At 39.9% G+C, this 12,851-nt stretch overlaps 1 protein-coding gene across 14 annotated transcripts in view; it reads right to left on the bottom strand.

Moving 5' to 3' along the window:
* The window catches only part of PPP1R12B (protein phosphatase 1 regulatory subunit 12B), a 126,158-nt gene that overhangs the window by 40,434 nt on the left and 72,873 nt on the right, over window positions 1-12,851 (bottom strand). The gene's annotated exons all lie outside the window — the stretch shown is intronic.

Genomic DNA, 12,851 nt, shown 5'->3' with positions numbered 1-12,851 from the left:
GCCAATTGTTTCTCCTTGGTGAGATAATTACATAAGTGAGATAACAACTGAAATGTCTGTGTCATTCAGAGGAGGTAGATTGAAACAGATCTCAGATGGTACCAGAAGACAGAAAGGAAGGCATTCAGGTGTAAACCTGCCTATCAGGTTCTGAGATTCCAGCATTGAAACCAGCAATTTGAGTTCAGTTTAGCTGAGCCAGAATAAATGTTAATCAGAATTTCTGATCCTTATGATACATTTGGCTGCCACATGCTATAACAGAAGGATTTTCTGAATTGTCTCCAAAGACAATACTGTTAATAGTGCACTGCAGTCATCCAACCTCTCTACTAACAGAACATAGATCAGTGGTCTCAACCTTCCTAATACCGTGACCCCTTAATACAGTTTCTCATGTTGTGGTGACTCTCAACCATAACATTATTTTAGTTGCTACTTCATAACTGCAATTTTGCTACTGCTATGAATTGTAATGTAAATATCTGATATGCAGGATGTATTTTCATTGACTGGACCAAATTTGGCACAAATACCTGATACGCCCAAATTTGAATACTGGTGGAGTTAGGTGGATTGATTTTGTCACTTGGGAGTTGGAGTTGATGGGATTTACAGTTCACCTACAATCAAAGAACATTCCGAACTCCACTAATAGAGAATTGGGCCAAACATGGCACACAGAACTCTCATGGCCAACAGAAAACACTAGAAGGTTTTGGTGGGCACTGACCTTGAGTTTTGAAGTTGTAGTTCACCTACATCCAGAGCGCACTGTGGGCTCAAACAATTATAGACACCGCACTTAATCCCACGTTCCTCCTGCCATCTCAGCACTTTTAACCCTGTACCCCATTGCGCTGGCCGAACCAGTTTTAATAGTGTCTTGATGTATTGTCATTGTGGTTATTTTGCTTAATTGTTTGATTTGCTTGTTTATTGTTGTGTTATGTTTTCTATTGTATTGTGTTTTGTGGCTTCGGCCCGTGTAAGCCGCATCGAGTCCTGCGGGAGATGCTAGCGGGGTACAAATAAAGTTAATAATAATAATAATAATAATTATAGACCAAACTTGGCATGAATGCTCAATATGCCCAAATCTGAACACTGGTGGAATTTGGGGAAAGTAGACCTTTGCATTTGTGGGTTGTTGTAGTTGCTGGGATTTATAGTTCACCTACAATAAAAGAGCATTCTGAACCCCACCAATGATAGAACTCGGCCAAACTTTCCAGACCGAACCCTCATAATCAACAGAAAATACTGGAGGGATTTGGGAGGAATTGACAGTGATTTAGGGGAGATGTAGTTCAGCTACCTCCTGAGAGCACTATGTTTCTAAGACCATCAAAAATAGGTTTTTTGATGGTCTTTGATGCGCCCTCTGACACCCCCCTTGTGACCCCCCCAGGGTTCCCGACCTCCAGGTTGAGAAACACTGACATAGACCATCTAAGTTGGGGTGATCCCTATCCAGAGTGGAAGACTGTTGGGACATAGCCAAAGCTGACAGAAGACGATGTCATTGAAATAAGTTGAATCTCAAGTGAAAGATATAGACACGGAAGTGCTCCTAAACTTGAACTGTTGAACTCTTGCATTCAGAGAAGGACAAGTCCATATAGAGGAGGATGAATATCATGTGATCAGGAGAACCATCTACCTCTAATAGTTCAGCCTTGCTAGGAAAGGAAGCTGTCTTGGGTCCCACTCTGAGAGAAAGACAGCATACAAAGCAATAAGCAAGCAAATAAAACAATCGATCTTGGATTATTGGCCTCATAGTCAATGGTTATGGTGTTTGGTGACCAAGAGTGTTGCAGCAAAAATGTATTTTAATAGAACAGGTTGGGCAAGAGTGAATAAGGGCAGGTTTATAGGTCTGTATATTCTGTATTATATAGTAAGTCACTGTGTTGTTGTATTGTACCTTGTTTCGAATTTATGGTGGTCCTACGGTGAATTTACTAGAGGTTTTCTTGGCAAAAACTGTTCAGAAGTGGTTTACCTTCCTTTCTCCCTCCTTTTTCTCCATCTCTCCTTATTATTTATTATTATTTATTTGCTTTATTTCTATACCGCATTTTTCAGCCTAGATTAGGCGACTCAATGCGGTTTACACAGTGCAAGTTATACAGTAATATACAGTTAAAAACACATCACACATTACAACAAAATCAACAATTATTATCAATTCCTTATCAATTCATGACGCCTCAACAGAACAAGATCCATTCTCATAATCCTTGTGCCATTCCTATGTTCAATTTTACCGACTTCCTGTATTCAGTTGTTCAGTTGCACTGATTAGCCAAATGCTTGCTCGTAGAGCCAAGTCTTGACCTTCCTCCGAAACGCCAGCCACGAGGGGGCCTGTCTGATGTCAACCGGTAGGGCATTCCATAGCCGAGGGGCCACCACCGAGAAGGCCCTGTCTCTCCTTCCCTCCCTCTCTCCCATTTCTCATTTTTCCCTCCTTCCTCTTCTCTCTTTTCTCCTCCCCTCTTTCTTCTCTCTCTTCCTGGTTGTGGCATGCGTGGAATATGAATGCAAGCAGAGTGAATGGGGCATGAAGGGGTGCAATTGCAAGTGGTTGTGGGGTGAAAAAAAAGCAGAGTGAATGGGGCACAATGGGATGTGAATGGGGTGAAAAGGAGTGTGAATGCAAGCAGTATAAATGGGGTATGGGCGCAAAAGGCAGGGGCTGGCAAAAAACCCTTGGTGGGCCAGATGTGGCCCACCAGCCTTGCTTTGAAGGCCCTGCAATAGTGGGTGACTAGCTGTGATAGTGCTGACATTTTCACCTCTCTATGGAACAATACTCAAGTTATTCGTGGATTATATCATTTTTTTTGTCCTTAAAACCTACCTTCAACTTTATACATAAGGTCTACATACATGTGTACCAACAGTAATTCTCGGACTATCTTTTGGCACCACAAACGTCAGGCAAGAATTCTTATATGAGCTGAATGGATTAAATGCCACAATCAAATTCACATGCAATAATGAGATACAATATCTTTTACACTAAAAAGTGAACAAGTTTTACATAATAGTCAAAATGAGAGATTTTTCACATTTTAAAATGTGAAAAATCTGTCATAATTCATGCAGTGGAGAAAAGCTTTTGAGATGTTTTGTGCTTGAATAGAGCAAATGAAGATATGATCCTCTCCTAATTGCTTGCAATATAAACTGTGATCTGTATCAAGGGGAACTGCCATTTCTTCATATTACTGGAAACTTATTAGAGAACTAAAACTTTTGAATCCCAAATATGCTTTTTCTCCTTATGCTACTTCACATTTCTCAATATTTTATACAGATGCATATCTAAGTTATGCTACCAGCTGCAACATTACCACGACACAGTGTGGGTTTATGTAATTGCAGTGTGCATTTCTTTTGTGGATTCTGTGCATGACTTAAGTGTCTGTCTTGAAAACAGTCAGAAAATGCCAACCTGGTCAATTATACTAGTGTATTACACTAGCTCAAGTGAGACAGTAGAAGCATTATTTAATGAAGACTCCAACATCTTCTATCAAAGATACATTTAGTGACAATACATTTTTAGTGAGCTACAATACTGTCAATAATTAAAATCATTTAGGTTTTTAAAAACTTAGACAATAGTTCCCTCTGTTCCTTAAACTCAGTAGTGAGTAAGGATTCTTAAGTAGCCAATACAAGCGAAAAAGATTTACCAGCCATACAGAAGTGAGTGACTCATCAGACAGGGGGAAACCTCAAAGTAAGTTGAAGGATGGAAGAATCTTTAGGAAAAAGGACTACTCCACTTTTCTACAAAAATAACTCTAAGGAGGACTCAAAATGATTGTGAGGACCATGAAATGCTGACTGCTGAGAATGAGGAAGAAATGTATATCCCAGAATAGGGTACAGGTAGCATTTTGAAGAAAAGCATGATGCATGTAACCTTTTGTTTGGGGCCCTACTCAATAATCTATTACTCAGCATTCAGACTCAGAAGCAGAATCCTGTATGATTACGGCAATAAAGCCCTTAAAAACAATGTTTATGTAAACGGAAAGACTGTGCGCTTTCAATGAGTAGCAAGAACTATTAAAAATTCTGGGAGGGGTTGACACTAAGCTGTGCTAAACATGATGTGCAAACACTGCAGCAATTTCCCATAAAAGGAAGACAAGCAAAGCCTTTTGCCTGCAATGTACCCACTGCTAATCCATGACCAAGTAGGAGATTCTTGGCTCTTTGCAAAAAGGAACAGGAATAAAAGATACATTGTAGAAACTAAGCACATAGGAATCAGCTGTGCAGTGCATCACTAAACTAAATCTGTTGCTATATGTGATATAAAATTACTATGGAGCAAACTAATTTTCGAAACATTTTTAGAAGTTTGCTTCAGACCGCATGTCTCACTCAATTGGTTCACAATACTAGCAAGCAAGCAAGCAAACAAACAGAAAGTGATGGGTTACTATAACATACTTTCATTAACATCCTCATAAGGTGCAGATTTGGAGTTTAATCACACTAAAAAGACAGAAACTTTTAAAAACAGTCCATTTCATTTAAATATGAGCTGAAGAGGAACAGAATGTACACGCACTAGTTTTTTTTTAAAGAAGAGTAGGGAAGTGGACAAATTCCTAGGCTTAAAGCCAAATATGTGCTCTAGAACAATGTTTCTCAAACACTATAATGTAGAGGACCACTGGCAAGTTATTTCTCTCACCACTTTGCCAGAGACAGACATTATAATTGTGCCCACTAGCTATATAACTATTTCTTTCTTTTCCTGGAAACCCACTAAAGACTGGCAGTGGATGGTTCAGGGACAAGCATCAGTCTAGAAATCACAATTTAGAGGAGCACTTCTTTAGAAGATGATCATGTTTTCCAAACAGCTAAAACTGAATCACATTATAAAAATACCCACAAAAGACCTGAATTAAAGCGAAACAGAGATAATTTTGCAGTAATTAAAACTTCAAACTGAACAAGAACTAGAATACAACGCAGGTTCTTCCTAAAAATACCCAGTAATTTTGGCATACATTAGACTGAACCATCTATCTGGAAAGAAATACACATACTTCCTGTTTTATGAGGAAAACACCCACTTATGCCAAAATGTTATTATCTAAACAGAGAAAGGACCCATTTAAAATCACAAAAATGACAGAAATCACTAACCCTGAAATGTTCCTACTATTACTTCCAACACAATAGCTTCCTGAACTGTTGCTGAGGCTCATTCTATTTCCTAATGATTAACTGACTCCTGCTTAAATTTATAAACAGCCCCCTCACCTGCATAGTTAATATATTTGTAAAAAAAACTATACCATTTGCTAACAAAAAAAGTCTTATCAGTATTTGCCCAGCAGTTGGCATATGATGGGTAATCAATTGTGTCTTTTTGATTTATCACCACCAAGTTGAGTAAAGCAATACAAACAAGTTTACAGGTTTATATAAAACAATAAGGAAGCTTAAAGCAGTACTAACTTAATAGTGAGATGTTAATGATTTTCTGCAATTAGAGTACATGTGTATCAATATCTTTGTCTAGTCCGTTCCTTTATCTATATGCTATCCTCTTTCCAAAGTTGGGATTCAAGACATCTATTAGCATGGACGTCATATTAGTATGGATTTACTAAAAATAGTTTTCAAAATGAACAGCTTGTATAAATATTTCACTCATGAACCAGCATCTTTGATAAACATTTCTGAAGTCATGGAGACAGAACAAAAATATTTACTGAAAAGGGAATGCTGATCTAGAGCTTAAAATAAACTTTTTTAAAGGACTAGGTAAATACATATTAAATGTTAGTTGGTTGTCTTGCTTTCTATGGAAACATGGGCATACCTTGGTTAACATAGCCTCTGACAATGAAGTTCTTTTTGACAATTTTTTTAAAATACCTATCCAGTCTAAAGTCTAGCCAAGATTTAAGGAAGGGACTTCTCAGTTTCCAACTCTACTTTAGTTGCATAAAAAAGAACATTGTTAATGTGCCAAACTTAATAATTATGCAATTCAAGTTACTACAAAATGATTTCCTTAGCTTTTTATTAGTCCCCGGATCCATTCAACATGTTGTCATCTTCAACTCGTCTACCTTCTCCAATCTACCCAATTTGAAGTTCTTAGACATATTCCTTTTTTCCTCTCCCCCAGACTCTTCATCCATCTTTTTCCTTCATTCCTAGAGCCAGTACTTGCTTTTTATATATTTAACAGCTGCAGACTCCACCCTTGATCTCTATGCTTCCATCCTGGTTAACCCCTTTTGAGCTTCTCTCATCATAGACTTTAAGCTCCTACTGCTTAAACTTAATTTCTTTCTGTTCTTGATATCACAATGAAGGCTTCTTTGCTTCTGGCACTCTACTACTCTAGTCAGCCTCAAGACACACTTGGGACAGCTCTTTTTTTAACCTTTTCAAGAGTAATTGTAGAGGAAAAAAAGGACAGATTTCTTGTATTAGTCATTGGCCTGGAGAAAGAATTTCAGCAGGTGCAGCTTGTTATGCAAGCTACAGCGTGTTGAAATCCCTTCTGTATAACTACTGAGGGGGCGTGGTGAATAAGAAACTACTTATCTGCTAAACGAATACAACAGTTAGGCAAGTTGGCTTTATAGGTATATTATACGAAGATTTAATTTCAGTTTACGGTATAGTGCCTACCACTGATCACAAGGGATTAAACAGAAACCCCTGGATGTATACCACAAAAACTATGAAGCTGACTGAATTTCTCTTTTCTTCTTACTTGTGACACTATTATTCCATGCTTCTACCAACTCTCTTATGCTGGCCAAATTCTCAACCCTATTTTTTCTACTATAATTCAAACTCTCTTATCTCTTCCCTTTGCTCTGTTTCCAATCTTCCCACTTTTTTCCTTTCTTTATCTACGTCACCTGGTATGCACTTTTAGCCTTTTGTTCTATAATCAAGCCATTCTGATTTCCATGCTACTATATTATCTTCCTTTGAACTATTTGCTTTTACTCTGATCTCTCTCTCTCTCTAGGCCATTTGTTATTGTTGTCAAATACTTTGATTTCTGGTGACCCTATGAATGGGAGATGTTCAAACACCCAAGTCACCAACAGCTCTACTCAGGTCTTACAAACTCAGGGTTAAGGCTTTCTTTCTTTATTAAATCAATCCATCTGTAATGGGGCCTTCCTCTTTTCCTACTGCCCCCCCCCCCCCCTTATCAAATATTATCTTCTCAAATCAGTTATGTTATATCACCATAATTTGATTTGCTCTATAATTCATTTTCTTGTCTTTTTGGTATGTGAAACATTCTCCTCTAGCACTAGATTTCAAATGAGTGTATTTTATCCTGTCAACTTTCTTCACTGTCCAGCTTCCCACAAGTGTATACAAAAATCAGAAACAGAATTATATGGTATTTTGTTATTTGTTATATTCTTTGATATTTAATCAAGTGTTAATTTGGTATTTAATAATACCAATTTGAAGGTTCTATCTAGTTCCTCAATACCGGCTGTTCCAAATCCTAGTCCCCTTCTGATTTCTTGACAAGACTCCATTTTGATTTATGAGAGACCAAATGGATATAAAATCTTAAAGTGTCTTAACCGTTTACTTTTGAGTTATATAAATAATCTGTAGTTATTTTTAATGTTTAACTATAACTCTCCATTTGCACCTTCTTTCTTAATATTGATCAGTAGTTATTACATGGTTTGTTTTCTATTTTCTGCTAGTAAAATGCCATCTGCATATCTTAAATTGCTGATGTGCCTTTCCCCAAAATTAATTCAATGATTAGATGCTGTGATCTTTGCTACCCCTTTCTAAAGGATATAGAAGAAATGGGTCATTGCTTTGTTTTTCATAATTGTTGACAGATTTCTATTAGAACTTTGATGGATTCAGTCTTTGTAGCTTTGAACAAATCTGTTGGCATACCATCGCTTCCCAGTGATTTATTTCTCTCATGTGCCGCTGTCTGAGAGATTCTCTGCCAGTGTCATCCTCCATTACTGGGGCTGTTCAGCTTCCATCACCATGTCACATTTACTTTTGTTCTTTAGCAATAGCCTGTCTGATCTCAGAAGAGATCTACCAGTAGAAACTGAACCACCATGGAAAGCCATTACCTCATATCCCAGGCTGGAACAGTCTTGTCTCCTGAATTTATTATTGCAGAAAATTTGTAGAGCGCTTTAGTTGTCATATTTAAGTCTGACTGATCTACATGCACAGAATTTAAACTTGTACAAAATATACCAAATGGAATACACTGATGTAAAATATGTTTTAAAAATCTGTACCAAGAAAATAAGGAGTGTCCCAACTCCCTTGCTGATAATGAGACAAGAACTCACTATACACACAAATAGCCCTTAGGTTGGAATTGCTATAAATTAATAACCTTCAACCACTTTTCTGCATTTAAGCCCTAAGGAGGTCTGATTTATAAGTCTAATTTCTGACTATGTAGAGTTCAGGGAAACAGACCTGCAATCTACTTTTTAGTGCTCTTTGATTATCATACAGTCCTGTGATTAAAAGACTAGCATTCCAAAACAAGTGCCCACATTTATTCTAAACTAAGGGCCTTATATTATTGTGATTATCTGAAGCTTCTCTTCCCACCCACACTGCTATGGACATAAGCCAGAATGAAAGCTTTCCCAGTATTACACTACAGTTCTGCTAGGAAGTATCAAAACAAATTCAGAAAATGGAAAATGTATTTCAAGGCTATGCTCCTTGGATTCCCAAAAAAGGAAATATGTAATGCTATTTTCAAAAATAGTTAAGAGCATAACATGTAACTACAAAAACTGCAAACAGTACTTGTTCCATGTTAACCAGTATGAAGCTTACCTTAATGCTACTACTGAACAAACTCTGTTGCCCTGGAGTATAATGCAAGAGTGTCTAACTATGACATACCTCACCATATTAGGTAGTCAAGGTTCCAGAAGTAAAAAAGAACTCTCAGAGACAAATCTACATACACCTAATGAATACTATGCTCTTGGACAGCAAACACGTTTCTGATAATTAAATAGAGGACAGGAACGTGGCTCTAGGGGTGCCAAGAGGGGTTTCTATTGTGGTACTAAATGTACTATGAAACAAAAGGTGTAGAATTTTGGACACAAAGGAAGTGCAATACACACAAGAGCTTTAAAAGCTAATCTCTTAATACTGCCATCTCCGAAAGTAGAAGAACAAGACCATTAGTTCAAAGAAGCCAAAATTGGGTGATCAACATCCTGTTTCATACGTACAATGCAACTGAACTCCGGCTACATGAATTCTAAACACATGTTTGGATCTCCAGTTTACCCTTAGACATACTACACTTTTTGATTTAGTCGCCTATCCATCAAAACTATAGCTGTAATTTTAAAAATTAACATCCTTAACAACTACTATTGATATCATTTTCAACTAATGTATTAACAATAAAATTAGAAACTTAGAAGTGAATATAGTCCTGCACACACGGTATAATGAAAGCCACACATACACTACAAGATATAACATAGGAAGCTCACAATCACGCTTGTAATATAAAGAATATGAGACTGACTACATTTGTCTACATGTTAGTATTATGAAACCAAATCAGGAAAATCTGAGAAGCTCTGCCCACATTCTGAATAGGCTTCCTAAAAGACCTTGGCTATAAAATGAAAGTTTTCTGATTATTCCTCTAGAAGGACAAAACGTTCGATCCATTTTGCATTGCTAAAATTGGGGGAAGGAAGGGTTTTGCAGTCAGTCCCCCAAGACCTTTTCCCTCTCCCAAAACCCGAGCAGCAAAAAGGAGTCTGGAGTAACGGACAGGGAGTTGATCTCCCCCCACCTCCACCTGTCCACCTGGAGATGCCAGTCACAGCAGGGAGGATGGGATCTGCGAGGGTGCATCCTTCAGAAGAGGGAGCAGGATCCTTCTCCAAATCTGCCTAATCTGAGCTTTAGGAAGCACTTGGTTAGTGTAATCACTGGAGGAGATCAACTCACTGTCTTTCACTGATGCTCTGTCTTTCACTAACTTGATGAGGGGTGCATGGCAAAAGGTTCATGTGTGTGAAAGGGAGGGAGGGAGGGGAAAATGTCTTTCAATGCCAGCCACATTGGAAGCAACAGAGGACAGCACTTTTCTGTTCTTACTGCAGTACCTCTGAAGCTGTCTGATGACAGCACCTGGCATTTCTGTTTTGCCAGTACAGTATGTCAAGGACCGCTGGCATATATGTGTCTCTGAATAACATTTTTTCCTTCTTTCCTGAAAAGTCTCCAACTGATGGACAAGTACTGACACATGAATCCTCACTTTGTGTAGCAGTGTTATTAAGAATAAAAGATTATTAGTGGCACATTGGTAGGTCCAAAACTACCTTCCCAGGTTCATGTTTTCCCCTCTAAATGCCCCAAAATCTGGATATTTGCTTGTCCATCAGCACTTAAATTTATAGTGCTTTATTCCCATATTGCTGTCTATCTCCACTGTTGCCATATCTATGCACTTTATTCATCACTCTCCTCACAATTGTTTTTGCACCAGTCCGCCCACCCATTCCTAGAAATTGATTGTTATTGCAGGGCTCATTGGTTGTTGGTTGATGTTTGCTTTTATATTTTTGTCATAATGCTGTTGTTTAATTTGATATTATGTTGACATTATATATTTAATGTGCTATATTTTAATTATGCTGTTCAGGCTTGTCCCCATGTAAGCCACCTGAGTCCCTTTGGGGAGATGGAGACAGGGTACAAAAATATTGTTATTATTATTGACACAAAAACACAGTATGTCATAGCAAACAAGATATATATATACTGGATTTTGTATCACAAAATTACAAGTTGAACACTTCCCAAGCGTCTAGGACTGTGTGATGCATTTTTGAATGATGCGTGCAGATCCAAATACTGTCCACTTTAAAAAAATATTTGTTATAAATACAACTGAATTACTCTGAAACTGTTCACTACACCTTCTATGCCTTCAGAGTCTTTCGCTTTCTGGGGCCAATATATTTAAACTCACAGATGGTTGAGAATGAGTGATTCTTGCCAATGACATCATGATGTTAAGCTTGATACAGTAACATCATGGGTACTCATGAACAAAGTCCCAGCCAGCTGCATCCAAAGCAGTGAGGATAAAGGACTATGAAGGCAAAAGAGGAGCTGCATGACAGTAAGAGTGCCAAAAGCACTCTGTGACGTAAGTTATCACTTCATCACAACAATTAGTAAAAATAAAAAAAATAAACTAATAAAGAAAAGTGCAACAACAAAACTGAAGCACAATTTATAGTACCATATTTTCCGAGGTACAAGACGACTGGATGTATAAGACCACCCCCAACTTTTCAAGTTAAAATATAGAGTTAGGGATACACTCGCCATATAAGAGTATACCAACACAATTATATTGATTCGGTAACTACGACTTCTAGAATGCCTCAGCGGGCATGTTCAAGGCATGCCGCTGCCCGGGGCTGCTGGGAGTCATAGTCTGGAGGCACTTCCTTGGACCTGGGTGAGCCCGGTGACCATCGGAGGCTTCTGCCGACTGCTCAGGTGGCCTTGCTTCCTTACTCTCCTGGCTGCCTGCAAATGGCGACGTGGGAGGATTTGGAGGGCCCTGAAAGTAGAGTGGGGAGGGTGGTGGTGGCGGTAGGGACAAGTCCCTTAGCAGTGTGGCCTGAGGAGGAGGAGGGAGGGGGGAGAAGGAGGGCGAAGGAGGAAGGCAGAGGGAGGGTGCGGAAAGGAGGAGCGCCAGGCCCGCTGGGCTGCCCCTGTCGCTCTCTTCGCTCTGCTTTCAAAGCCCTTCTCCAACTTCTGCAACGCTGCCATTTCCAGGCAGCCAGGAGAGGAAGGAAGCAAAGACACCCAATCAGCTAGCAGAAGCCTCTGAAAACCACCGGACTTGTCTAGCTTGCCTTACTTCCTTCCTCTCTCCTGGCTACCTGCAAATAGCTATGTAGGAGGAATTGGAGAAGGGCCTTGAAAGGAGACTGGGGAGAGCAGCGGTAGCAGTGTGGCCTGAGGAGGGGGGACAAGGGAGGAAGGGGGGAGGAGGACGGAGGAGGAGGAGGGCGGAGGGAGGGTGTGGGGAAGAGGAGTGCCATGCCTGGTTGGCTGCCCCTGCCGCTCTTCCCAGTCTCCTTTCAAGGCCCTTCTCCAACTCCTCCCACATAGCTATTTGCTGGCAGCCAGGAGAGAGGAAGGAAGCAAGGCAAGCTAGACAAGCAAGGAAGCTAGGCAAGACCAGTGGTTTTCAGAGGCTTCTGCCAGTTAATCGGGTGCCCTTGCTTCCTTCCTCTCTCTCTCGGCTGCCTGGAAATGGTAACGTTGGAGGAGTTGGAGAAGGGCTTTGAATGTAGAGTGGGGAGAGGGGTGTGGGCAGCCCACCGGGTCTGGCACTCCTCTTCCTCACGCCCTCTGTCCTCCTCCTCAGGCCGCACCGCTAAGGGACTTGTCCCCGCCGCCGCCACTGCCCTCCCTGCTCTACTTTCAAGGCCCATCAAATCCTCCCACGTTGCTATTTGCAGGCAGCCAGGAGAGAGAGGAAGGAAGCAAGGCCACCTGAGTGGCTGCCAGAAGCCTCCGAAGACCACCGGGCACACCCAGGCCCAAAGAAGAGCCTCTGGACGACAACTCCCAGCAGTCCCGAGCAGCGGCATTTTATATGCCTCCCATTTTTATACCCGGCGTACTAGATAACCCCCGACTTTTCATAAGATTTTCCGGGCCTAAAAGTCATCTAGTACTCTGGAAAATACGGTATTTATTCTTTATTTCCATGTCTGAAAAGAAGACAGAATAAATAC

This window comes from Anolis sagrei, chromosome 4 (genome assembly GCF_037176765.1).
Source record: "Anolis sagrei isolate rAnoSag1 chromosome 4, rAnoSag1.mat, whole genome shotgun sequence".
Lineage (NCBI taxonomy): Eukaryota > Metazoa > Chordata > Lepidosauria > Squamata > Dactyloidae > Anolis > Anolis sagrei.
This window is presented reverse-complemented; position numbering and strand designations above follow the sequence as displayed.